Consider the following 13,415-nt stretch of genomic DNA (forward strand, 5'->3'; position numbering starts at 1 on the left):
CACTTTTCGAGATTTTTGCTAACATCGTTTCCACTTTATGTAAAAATATGGTGTAAATTGATACAGAACATGTGGTGTCACCGCCAGACACCATACTTGCTAGGTGGTAGCCTTTAAATCGGCCGCGGTCCGTTAGTATACGTCGGACCCACATGTCGCCACTATCAGTGATTGCAGACCGAGCGCCGCCACACGGCAGGTCTAGTCTAGAGAGACTCCCTAGCACTCGCCCCAGTTGGACCAGGGGGGTGAAACTCATATAGGGATTTCCGGTAACACGACGTTGGTTTGGTCCCAGGCCACTTGGAGCGCTGCACGTTTAGCAATTTATAGTCTCGTGTTCCTATTGGATGACGTAGTCTTCCATAATTGTTTTGGTATCGTAGCAATGTGATCGTGATTTTTCGTTTAAATTGCTATGTAAGTATGTTGCTATTATTCTGCTTAATTTTTGGATGCATTCGTAATATTTGATGGTGTGATGATTCAGTATTTACTTTTTTACTTTTGTTTCATATAAAACACGAGGTTGTATCATCACATTACGTTCTGTGCACTCTTGTATATTTGTTCCTGCAAAGAAATACAATTTCCGTTGCTCAGTTTACTTAAAGGGTAAGTACATTTCTTATTTCTGTTAATATTTCCTTGTATTTCATAGAGAATCCCATGCTAGTAACTTTTGACATAGTTTGTATTCAACTTTCCTAATCCTGTAATGGAATATAATTCTGGCTTTGATTCATCTTCCTTTTTGCCACGAAGTACTCTTAGTGACATAATAAGTATCATTTATTGTGCCGTTTACTACATACCAAATATTGGACGTGTTACAATTGATTCGTAATGCCTTGAGTGTGTTCTATTTCCCGTTTTCGACAGTAAATATTCTGTACAGTACATAACACTCTATCCAGGTAAAAAGTGTTTGTTGCTGTTGTATCGACAAAGGTTGTGTTCTCACATAAGACATTTGTTTCGAAGTCACACAAAGCAGGTCCTTCAAGCAGTTGAACATTTACACATATTATTGTGGCAATATCCAATGCAGTAGAAATCTTCTCGCACTTTAATGCTCAACACAATGTAATACAGATTTACAGCTATAACTGTTACTGATAATGTAGAGTTGAATTTGGTATCTACCACGGTATCTAGATGCTGAAATATACTGAAATGGTACAATAAGCAGTGTTTCTACCGCCTGATAGCACTGTTTAACGAAGTAGTGTTGAATATAGAATATAGTGCAACTACACTCACACAGTTATATATAGAGTGATGTAGAAATGAGAATTTGTTTCGTTTTTTCACTATTTTGTAGCAATAACACATCAGATTACAAGCCATGATAGCAGTTATCAATACTTCAGTACAGGGTAGCTGCATTTAGACATAAGCTAATATGATTTTTGATAGTGAAATTAATTTCACATTGAGTTTTCTTTAACATTAATCAACGTAAACCATACCTGATCTTTCTTCTCGTTCCTAATTTTTGGTTTGAATAACATTTCAGACACATGAGGATGGATCATACAGGAAGAGAAGAATCCAGTTTGAGATTTAAATTGAAATACTCGTGCAAGTTTCCTGGATGCAGGAGTAGTTATTAAGTAAAAATAAATTCCAAACACAAGAATAAACATTTCTATAAATTTCCAGCTGCATCAAAAAGTGAGACTTTAAAGAAGTGGAAATTGATCTGTAATATAGATGAAGGTGTCAACTGTAGTTATTATTATGTGTGTGAGGATCATTTTTATGAAGCAGATTTTGTGAACTTTACTAGACACAGGCTAAATCCTGGTGTTATACCAAAGCACATAGAATTGGTGTTGTATCGTCCGCCCCCCACCCATCTGTGTTACACTGGTGGTGGTGGTGGCGGTTTCATCACATCAGGTGCAAATATAAGAGTGCACGAGACAGGTCACAATACAACGAAGCAGTCCCCCTTTACAGAGCACAGATGATGGTGAGTACAGCTTTTTATCCTCACCTGTTTATGATGTTGAAAGTAGTGCAGATGTAATGGGATCTGGCGTTTCTAAACGTGATTTAACTCCAAGAAAACACAAAATGTATAAATTGCATAGAATTACAGTTTCCAGAGTGTGTAAATTGAAAAAACAGCTACATAATGAGAAGAATAAATTGAAAATTCTAAAAGAGTTGTATGATGACAGGAAATTTCAGTTAATTGAAGAAGAGTTGAATGATGTGACAAAAACTTTTATTTATAGTCAGTTAAGAAATGCCAATATGCAGCCCACAGCAGTACGGTGGTCTATACAAGATAAGGCATTTGCTTTATCTATTTATAAGTGTAGTCCCCGGTTGTACAGATATTTGGCCACATACTTCTCCCTTCCATCTGTCAGGCTGCTCAAGGGATTGCTTTCCCACATACCATTTGATACAGGACTTAATCCAGCTTTATTAAACTTTTTAGCAAGGGAAGTAAGTAATATGCGTGAAAATGACAAGTATTGTGCTCTACTTTTTGATGAAATGTCTCTGGATGATGGTATGTACTATGATGCACACAAACAGCTAATCTATGGGTATCAGGACTTGTGTCATTTAGGACGTTCACCTGTAGCTGCTAGTCAAGCATTGGTTTTTATGCTGAAAGGCATTCACAGAACTTGGAAACAAGTTCTAGCATATTACTTTACTGCAACCACTTTCCACTACACCCATTTGAAATCACTCATTGTTCACATCATAAGTGAACTACAGAATATTGGGTTCAAAGTGGTTTGTACTGTATGTGACCAGAACGCAACAAACCAAAAGGCCCTTAAGCAACTGTGTGAAGCAAATTTGTTGAAGCCCAGTATATTTCATTTTGTTGTCAATAATCAACCAACTGTTACCATTTATGATGTACTACATCTGTTCAAAAACACTAGAAATGCTTTGATAGATAATAAAATTCAATTTGAACCTCACAAAGCAGCAAAGTTTGAGTACATCAGTATAGTGTTCTTTTTGGATAAAAAAAAACGGTTCGAAACTCTGCCCAAATTAAAAGCACAACACTTTAACTTTTCTGATTCCCATGTCAAAATGAGCCATACTGTTGCAGCTGCAATTGAAACATATGTTTCTACTCACACATTACCATCTGAAGCTATACACACAGCTGAGTTTGTGGAAAAGGTAGATAATCTCTTTGATTCACTCAACAGTAGTGAGCAATATCCCAGGGATGGAAAACAATTTAGGTGTGCTTTATCAGAAAATTCGCCACATTTAGAAATGTGGTATAGCATATTGAGGGAAATAGGCAGCTGGCAAATAATAGATTTAAAAACAGGAAGAAACAAGACTAATATGTTTAGCTTCATAAAAGGTTGGCAGATTACATTACAGTCTATTATTTTCTTGTGGAAGACCTTGAAAGTGGTTGGCTTTAAGTACTTAAATTTAAAGGCGTTCAATCAAGATGCTTTAGAACATTTCTTTTGTTGTATAAGACAACATGGTATTGCTAATACAAACCCAACTTATTTTCAGTTTGTACAAGCTCTGAAGACTTATGTTGTCAATCATATGACTTTGCCTTTCAAAGCCATGAGTGTAAGTAACTGTGAAAATGATGATTACATTACCTTGAGCAGTTTGTGTCACTTTTTGGCAGCTAGTGGTAGGAGTGAATATTTAAGTGAATGTGAGATGAAAGACACTGATACACCTGAGCAAATTTATTCTAACTCAGATGGTATCATCGAGTCTGTAGAAGATCAACAATCCTTAGCCTATGTAGCAGGCTATGTACTAAAAGCCATAGATGTACCAGATGATTGTGAAACATGTAATACCAGTCTCTACTCCTCTGTTGTGACTGAAAATCATTTGTTTACCTCATTTAAAGAGAATAGTGAGGAGCATTCTCATTTGAAAAATGCAAGTGAAAGAGTCATGATTTTCCTAAGGGCACTCCATGATCAGCTGTATGAGTATCTAAATAGTCATGGTCACACAACAACACTACATGATAATTTAAAAAAAAAAACATTTGTTCTGTCTCATACAACAATTTGTAATAAACGTGACATTGAAGAGAGACTTCTGAAGACAAGTATTCCATTTATAATATACAAGTATGTGAAAGAAAAGAAATTTACAAACAAGAGGAAATTGTGTATGCAACAACTTAAAAGGAAGTTCAAATCGTGTTAAAAGACTTTGTATTTTGTTTATTATGTGTACAATGAGAGTAAGCTCCCTATACATATACAAATGTTCTTGTATCAAAATCATGCCTTTGACTTGTTATGACAAAATCTGCTAATTCAGAAGGCACATAACTTAACACTTTCTACATGTGATGATTGGATTCTAAAAGTATAATGAATAAAGTGCTGTCAAGGGGAATTTGTGTTAATTTTCAGTAGTGTACCAAACAGTGTTTTCAAATAGGAAGTAAATAAATAAAAATGTTAAAAATAAATGTTGTACCAGTGTCTTCTTTCATTATTTAAACATGACGGGTGTTCCCAAAATAACAGCCTTTTTGGGGAAAAAAGAAAAAAAATGTTGTATTGCAGTTCATTTTCTTTGTATGTCTCATTGGCAAAAACATTTTGGCTACATTCGTCTACCTGCTCTGCTCCCAATTTGTTTTTCAGTTTTGTGTGTTTCATAAATTTATTTGAACTGTGCAGAAGTTCAATTTCAGATGACTGAATATCCATAAATAACAATCAACAGAAAAAAATAATAAATCAGATTTTGTAGACTTTACAGTACATCCTTGGTTTGTAGCACAGATTTTTTTGTAAATGACCTCTTGGGCATCCATTAGCTGTGTAGTTATTTATTTGTGTAACCTACTATTCCACTTTCGATCATGTGAGTGGACATAATGTGCTTTGGGATATGTGGAAACGTAAAAATCATTTATAAATGCATGCAATGTCAGATGATTTTTGTCTGCCATGTGCTAAAGCTCGTTTATTTCCACATGATAATGGCCACACGGCCAAAATCGCAATATTGAGTTTTACAAAAAAATTTCACAGTCAAAAGGTGTCGTCGTAATTTACGAAAATTTTCACAATGTAAACTGCAGCTATGAGTAGTTAATGTTTGTTTTTGATTGAGATTTCTTTTATATATTACTTTGCAAGATCTCAAAAACCTTTATTACTGCACTATGTGGCCCACATTCAAAGATTAAATGAAAAATATTGTCCTCTAATTCGCGTATTTAGAAATAAACATTAGAGATTTTCGCGCCATATTTTTTTCGTATTGAAGTTCACAGCCAGGCCACAAGTAGCGCTGGTGTCGTTCTGTGTTTCCGTATAATAATGTGGTCTTTCCACTTCTACTATATTGGTGTTCTGTGAGTTGGACAGCCGACTTTGCTAGCGATGGTTCACTGTCTACATACGCTCTCATTTGCCGAGACGACAGTTTAGCATAGCCTTCAGCTACGTTATTTGTTACGACCTAGCTAGGTGCCATATTCAGTTACTATTCTGAACAGATAATATTGTGAATCATGAACCGTCAAGAGCGACGTTCATCAATAATGGATTAAAGTTAAGTATAAAACTAATTGCTTCCGCTTTCTGAATTCTAATTCCTTGTCATGTTCCAGACCTCACGTCAGTATAGTCCTTCCCTCCTCAGGCCAGCCTGCGTGAGCTAAAACGCGTGCATTTCGGCCTCCACTAGTAACACGGTGTTGGCTCTTCTGCCAACACAACAGAACATTTCGGGATTTCTACTATATATACTCCTTATATTTTGTGTAGTTTTCTATTCAAATATAAAAATATGTTACCTAGTCCATCCAAGTGTTTATTAGAGTATCATGTTTGAAGTACACAATTCACAAACGTTTTGAGAATTTTCTAGTAAAGTATACCTTTATATATTGCTTGTATGTATTTATAAAGTATATATAATGAAAAATGCAACCTATATCTGTCCAATTTTTTGTTATTTTAATATATATACAAGATGTACAACTTTGTTTCCGCCGTTTTCCGATAGGTGGCGACTACGGTAAGTAGTGGTCGAAAGAAACAGATCGCAGTCAGGAGTTAGCTTGGACCTCGATCAACATAACCTCATTCAAACATTAGTCGATTTGCGTTTGCGTCATAAAGTTGTTCTTGATTGAAAATGTCAGTTTATGAGCCTAACTCTCGTCATTTGTGGGAGGTGTTACTGTTTTGTTTCAATATGAATAAAACAGCAGCTGAGTCTCATCGAATGCTCTCAAGTACGTGTGGTAAGGGCGCTATTAGTGAAAGAACGTGTCGTGAGTGGTTTCAACACTTCAAGAAGGGTGATTTTAACGTCGCAGACCGGCGTAGTGGTGGAAGAGAGAATGTTTTCGAAGACGCAGAATGGGAGACGTTGCTGAGTGAAGACTCGCGTCAAACTCAAGAAGAATTGGCACAATTAGTGGAAGTGACACAGTAAGCAATTTCAAAACGTCTCAAGGCTATGGGCATGATTTAGAAAGAAGGAACATGAGTCCTGTGTGAGCTGAAACCAAGAGACATTGAACGGCGTTTGTGTATTTGTGAACAGTTGCTTCAGAGGCAAAAACGGAAGGGGTTTCTGCATCGCATTGTGACTGGGGGCGAAAAATGGGTTCATTACGATAACCCTAAACGCAAAAAATCTCGGGGAAATCCTGGCCATGCTTCCACGTCGACGGGCCAACCGAATATTAACGGCTCCAACATCATACTCTGCAGTTGGTGGGACCATGAGGTGTTAAAACCAAGTGAAACAATCACAGGTGCTCGTTAACTAACGCAATTAATGCGTTTGAGCAGAGCCTTAAAAGACAAACAGCCACAATACAGCGAGAGGCACAATAAAGTGATTTTGCGCCATGACAGTGCTCGACCCCACATTGCAAAAGAGGTCAAAACGTACTTGGAAACGTATTCTCCAGACAATCCTCCCTCTGACTATCACCTGTTTAGAGCAATGGTACATGGCCTGGCTGATGAACACATCCAATCTCGTGAAGAAGTCACATATTGGATCGATTCGTGGATCGCTTCAATAGATGAACAATTTTTTCGATGCGGGATTCATACACGCCCAAAAAGTAGTGGCCAGCGATGGAAAATACTTTGAATGATACATATGAAACCAATTTGTTTCATTAAAGTCTCAAATGTTGGGGGAAAATGGTGGAAATAAAGTGTGTGTGTGTGTGTGTGTGTGTGTGTGTGTGTGTGTGTGTGTGTATGTGTGTGTGTAACTTATGTATCTCTTAAAGTTTATTAGACTATCATGTAAAAATCTGAAGTAAATCAGATGAGAACTTTTTGAGATTTTTGCTAGCAATGTTCCCTATTATATACTACACATACATTTATGTACCATGTACAGCTTTTATATGTGGGTGCCCCACCTAAAATTTTCACTGCCAATATCTTTGGAAACACAATAGATTTTGACAAATGGTTTGATGGGTATGAATGTATCGCAGGAGCTCACAAAAGTAAATACTATAAGACATTCTAAACCATGTGCAAATATTGATTTCAACACAAACTTATATTTTTTAAATGGATAGCCCATATTATTCTATATGCAATCAATAACATGAGAACAGCACTGGTTAGCATCGCAATACGTCAATTACATCCCAAGAAATTGGAATGCAAAGTTCACATGTGAAATGAACGAGATTCATTGCTATTGCACTTTCCATGATGCAAGTGTGACCAGTGCATTGCTCGTGATTGCGATGTGATTGACGTACCATGATGGGACAAATGCTGTACTTACATATGATTGCTATGTGCACTGTTAGCATGTGGCCTAGGAAACATAGATGTCCAGTCATCCACAGTGAAAACAAGGACACAGGTTACTCATACATGCTTTATTGAACTTTTCGACAGTACTACAATGGACATAACTTGCAAGCTTCCTACTTTCGATTGCAATCACGACTTTAACTAAAAGAGGAAAGGTAATGTTAATCAGAACGCTGGGAGGAGTTGTGGTCTCAATAACAATAGATTTATTCATTCTTAACATCTCAAGACAAAAACATAAAAAAATGGCTACAGAAACATTTTTTTATTGGACAAACACTTTCAGTGATATGCGGTCTATGGAGAACAAAGTGATCAGCTGGGGATAAGTACACAATACTAACCAGAACTAATCTCTTTACCTGACTTCATGCATGTGAATCCGTGGTATGGCCCAAAACCTAGGCTATCAATCATCTATACTGTACTATTACATAAAGAAGAATGAGTGCTGAGAAACATATATTGGAGCCCTACGCTGTAGCAGCGAATAGCTTACTCTCCTGGTAGTCAGGGGGACACACCACGATGCTCTTGACGACTGGAGTCATGGACGGCAGCAATCTGTTGTCAGTGGCGCTCGCTCGAAAAAATGTAAGTACGCGGTCTCGATTTCAGCTAATTCGGAACGCAGGTACTTCCCTATGAGCCTCTGAAACCTTGGTGGATTCCAGTGTGCAGGTGGACTCGTTTGCTGGTCTGCCAAACCAATTTGACTCTGTGCCACGACTACGCGTGATGGAATATGCCAAATTTTTAGACGGCCGACTCAAAACACATACATACACCCATGCGTCACTTGTTGTGTGCGTGATGTTAGAAGCAGTACCTCTGACGGTTCAGATGGTGTCTGGCACAGGCTCTAAGTGGCACACTAGCAAAGGACACAAGTCTCACCGTTTAGGTAAAGACCTGCAGTTCTTTACTAGCGAAGCGCCAGTACAAGGGTGTCCTCTTCTCTTTCTCTCAGCTCTCCTCGCCAGCTCGGTAGCCTAGCACATTTACATCTTAGACTACTCCCACTTTAGCCCAAACCAATCACAAGCTGGAGCGCAGCACTCGAAGCTGGGAGACCGTCCCTTGCTCTGCATACACAGTTTTGAGCAATCAGAGACTTAAAAAATTAATTGGGAGAAAAGGAAAAAAGATTCAGCTTCGCGGCCTCTTTCTCACGCGTTTACGCCGTGTCTTTTCCTAAAAGCATGACCTGGATGGAACCACAGTCCTCCATAAAGAGATCGTTATCTCCCCTGTTGTGTCCATTTCGAACTTTCCAAAGAACGGCTATAAATTCATTAAAAGCCTTGTGCCTTCACAAGTATGTTTTGTACCAGAGTCTGGACATCTCGGCTCCACTGACCTGTCCCACTGAAATTCGCAGAAACACACAGCTGTCTTATCGGCTTCCTGCCTAACAAGGGCCCATCCTCTGCTTTATTGCCAGTCGTCAATGCTCTGTTCGTAGCAGTGGCGACTCCTTGGCGCTAGTCAGTCTACCTGGACGTGGCCGCCGACCGACCGGCGCCATCCAACGTGTCTGCACAATGAGACCGAGGAGTTGGGCAGTTCACAACGTTTTCACCAAGGTTCCGTGAAAAAAATCTCCCTCAGCCCTCAGCCGCCATACGCTTTTAATGCAGTCGTTTAAATTGGCACCCTCTTCCTTTGATTGCAGGTAAAGGTTACCGCTATTCCTTCATTAGAGCACACAAGCAAAAGCGTTAACTACTGCCAACCATTTCATCATATGAGTCAAGTCAGGTTGTATCCAGATATAGCAACCAAGTAATATAGATCAACATTACTAAGAACATTGTGCAGCATAACACAGTATCAGCAGTGAGAATGCCTTGCAACCTCTCAAACCATCATCCAGAGTATGCAAAGTAAATGGCTGTCCTGGGTCTCACAGAGGGATCTATGCTATCTGTATGTAGTAGAACATCAATTACAGAATGGTATGTGCCATGTTCAGGACATGTCACTTAATATCCTTAATGACAGTGACACAATTGAACAATTACAGATGATGCAACAGATACCTAAATGTACAATAGTACCAACAAAACAAACAAACATCTTCTTCCCAACACACAAAATGTACACTGGTGTGCAATCACATGTCTCACAGCCGAAATGCTACAACACATGTTCAGAGAGATCGACATTTGCTTGGCAACAGCACTGTGTGTGTTCCATCACAGATCCACTCACAGCTGTCAGTGTTTGTGGTGTCACTGCAGTGCATGCAGCGTTAATGTGGGCTTTCATGTTGGCCATTGTCATGGGACCTACTGATACACCACATCTTTTACATGTCCTCAGAGAAAAAGTCCGTGGGGGTGAGGTCCGGCTACAGTACTGGAAATCCCTGAATGAGACTGCCCTGTCGATGTGGGAATTGTTTTAGAGCCTGCAGTGCCGCCACGGCATTATGCACAGAGCATCCAACATGTTGATACCACATTATTTGATGCAAATGAATGAGTAGGTCTTCCATCAGTCCAGATAAGGTACATCTTAGGAATCGTTCCTACTGTCGCCCATCAATGATTTATGGGCCAATGACGTGGTGTCCTACGATACCACACCATACATTGACACTCCTCTTACATTGATGTTCAATCTGACAAACCCAGTGTGGGTTTTCTGGTCACCAATAATGCATATTATCTATGTCCCATGGTTTGTAAATGTAGCCTCATTAGTGAACAGTACCCTATGTATAAAGTCAGTCTTGCCACAGAACCCACTGACAGTATTCCAGGTGATTGTGAACATCGTTGCCATGGAAACCTTGCCTTGTGATATGGGTGGTATCTATCCCTGTGCAGAATACGCATCACACTTGTTCGATGGATTCCCATCTGTCTCTCTGTTTCACTAATACTTGCATGATGGTTTATTGCAGCAGGTACCAGAACAGCTACCTGCTCCATATCCACATTTGTGGAGACAACAGCCATGTCATGTAAAGCCTTCTAAGAATATTCACGATGGTAGGATGGGTCAGATGACGTCCGATAGGGTACCACATATACCTGTGCCACATATGTGCCGTTTTGGTGACATTTTCCACACAGTAATATCATGTCACCCATTTCTGAACACCATGTCAGATGCCTAGAGCGGATGCACAGGTAAAATATTATCTCGAGTTTGTTCATTTCACTCATCAACTTTGTGTTCCAATTTCTCGGGAAGAAAGTGACATATTGCGATACAACGAAGCCATTGTTGTTGTGATTTCTCATGTTATTGATTGCACAAGGAATACCATGTGATTTCCATTAAAAACATAGGTTTGTGTTGAAACTAACATTTGTGAACAGTTTAGAAAGTCTCATAGTATTCACTTTCATGAGCCTCTGCCATACATTCATACCCCTGAAAGCCATTCATAAATTCCATTGTTTTTCCAGAGATATTAGAGATACTGGTATATATATATATATATATATATATATATATATATATATATATCTTATTTCATGAGATATTTGGCCCGGTCACTATCAATGGACCACCCTATATATATATATATATATATATATATATATATATATATATATATATAGGGTGGTCCACTGATAGTGATATATATATATATATATATATATATATATATATATATAGGGTGGTCCACTGATAGTGACCGGGCCAAATATCTCATGAAATAAGCATCAAACAAAAAAACTACAAAGAACGAAACTCGTCTAGTTTTAAGGGGAAAACCAGATGGCGCTATGGTTGGCCCGCGCTGCCATAGGTCAAACAGATATCAACTGCGTTTTTTTTAAAAGGAACTCCCATTTTTTATTACGTATTCGTGTAATGCGTAAAGGAATGTGAATGTTTTGGTTGGACCACTTTTTTCGCTTTGTGATAGATGGTGCTGTAATAGTCACAAACGTATAAGTACGTGGTATCACTTAACATTCTGCCAGTGCGGACAGTATTTGCTTCGTGATACATTACCTAATAGCGGAAAAGGTCGATATCGTGTTGATGTATGGCTATTGTGGTCAAAATGTCCAACGGGCAAGTGCTATGTATGATGCTCGGTACCTTGGACAACATCCAAGTGTCCGGACCGTTCGCCGGATAGTTACGTTATTTAAGGAAACAGGAAGTGTTCAGCCACATGCGAAACGTCAACCACGACCTCCAACAAATGATGATGTCCAAGTAGGTGTTTAAGCTGCTGTTGCGGCTAATCCGCACATCATTAGCAGACAAATTGCGCGAGAATCGGGAATCTCAAAAACGTCGGTGTTGAGAATGTTAACATCAACATCGATTGCACCCGTACCATATTTCTGTGCACCAGGAATTGCATGGCGACGACTTTGAACGTCGTGTACAGTTTTCCCACTAGGCACAAGAGAAATTATGGTACGATGACAGATTTTTTTGCACGCGTTCTATTTAGCGACGAAGCGTCATTCACCAACAGCAGTAACGTAAACTGGCATTATATGCACTATTGGGCAACGGAAAATCCACGATGGCTGCGACAAGTGGAACATCAGCGACCTTGGCGGGTTAATGTATGGTGCGGCCTAATGGGAGGAAGAATAATTTTATCGATGGCAATCTAAATAGTGCAATGTAAGCTGATTTCCTAGGTAATGCTCTACCTGTGTTACTACAAGATGATTCACTGCATGACAGAATGGCGATGTACTTCCAACATGATGGATGTCTGGCAAATAGCTTGCGTGTGGTTGAAGCGTTATTGAATAGCATATTTCATGACAGGTGGATTGGGCGTCGAAGCACCATACTATGGCCCGCACGTTCAGCGGATCTGACGTCGTCGGATTTCTTTCTGTGGGGAAAGTTGAAGGATATTTGCTATCGTGATCCACCGACAACGCCTGACAACATGTGTTAGTGCATTGTCAATGCATGTGCGCACATTACGGAAGGCGAACTACTCGCTGTTGAGAGGAATGGTGTTACACGTATTGCCAAATGCATTGAGGTTGATGGACATAATTTTGAGCATTTATTGCATTAATGTGGTATTTACAGATAATCACGCTGTGACAGCATGCGTTCTCAGAAATGATTAGTTTACATAGGTACATGTATGACATTGGAACAACCGAAATAAAATGTTCAAACGTACCTAAATTCTGTATTTTAATTTAAAAAACCTACCTGTTACCAACTGTTCATCTAAAATTGTGAGCCATATGTTTGTGACTATTACAGCGCCATCTATCACAGAGCGAAAAAAGTTATCCAACTAAAACATTCATATTTCTTTACATACTACGCGAATATGTAATATAAAATATGGTATCCTATTTTAAAAAAACGCAGTTGACATCCGTTTGATCTATGGCAGCACCATTTAGTGGGCCAACCATAGCGCCATCTGGTTACCCCCTACAAGCTAGACAAGTTTCATTCTTTGTAGTTTTTTCGTTTGACGCTTATTTCGTGAGATATTTGGCCCGGTCACGATCAATGGACCACCCTGTGTGTGTGTGTGTGTGTGTGTGTGTGTGTGTGTGTGTGTGTAACCTATATCTGTCCACATATTTATTAGAGTATTTTGTAAAAATTTGAAGTATATTGGTCAAGAACTCT

Source organism: Schistocerca piceifrons, chromosome 4 (genome assembly GCF_021461385.2).
Source record: "Schistocerca piceifrons isolate TAMUIC-IGC-003096 chromosome 4, iqSchPice1.1, whole genome shotgun sequence".
NCBI lineage: Eukaryota > Metazoa > Arthropoda > Insecta > Orthoptera > Acrididae > Schistocerca > Schistocerca piceifrons.